Source organism: Myotis davidii, unplaced genomic scaffold, assembly GCF_000327345.1.
Source record: "Myotis davidii unplaced genomic scaffold, ASM32734v1 scaffold1622, whole genome shotgun sequence".
NCBI lineage: Eukaryota > Metazoa > Chordata > Mammalia > Chiroptera > Vespertilionidae > Myotis > Myotis davidii.
Genome location: NW_006293535.1, coordinates 741157 through 741780, shown reverse-complemented (window position 1 = coordinate 741780; position 624 = coordinate 741157). Strand labels below are relative to the sequence as shown.

At 70.0% G+C, this 624-nt stretch overlaps 1 long non-coding RNA gene across 2 annotated transcripts in view; it reads right to left on the bottom strand.

Moving 5' to 3' along the window:
- LOC107183672 overlaps positions 1-624 on the bottom strand; it is a 4132-nt gene that overhangs the window by 2576 nt on the left and 932 nt on the right. The gene's annotated exons all lie outside the window — the stretch shown is intronic.

Sequence of the window (624 nt, the reverse complement as noted above, 5' to 3'; positions counted from 1 at the left end):
GAACATCTGGGCCCCGGGGCCCCTGCCTGAGACCAGCAATGCCTGCCACTCGACGGGGTGCCCTCCCCCAGGCCCCGGGACTTGGAGCTTTGCTTCACTGCCTGCACCCCTCGGGCGCCTGGGCTGCAGCCATGTCCTCCTGGGCACCGGCCCGGCCTCCTGACCTCTCCCCTGCATCCGGCATCCTGGGCACAGGCGTGGGCAGCTCGGGGACCTGGACCGGGCCCAGAATGTGAGCTGACAGAACTGGACGTTCTGATGAGGAGACGGTTTCTACCGGGATCCCCGAGGCCCCACTTTCCCTGGCTGAGTGGGGGGGTGTGCAGGATGCCTGGCTTTCGGGACTTGCCTGCCTCCGCCCTTCCCAGGGGTTCACGGGAAGCAGGAACGGAGGCTCCCGGAGGCGGCCTGTGGGGACACGCCGAGCCAGTTTCTCCCCTCCTGAGATCAGATAGGAGGTGGAAGTGGGCGAGCGGGAAAGGGAGGAGGAGGGCACGCGGGGCGGGAGCCGCAGGCCTTGGACCGGAGGGGGGCGGCGGGAAGGACCAGGTGTGCGGAGGGTGGAGCCCTCCCTGCAGCGGCTGTGGCGCCGAGTGACCGCCCTGGGCAGATGGGGGTCGGGGC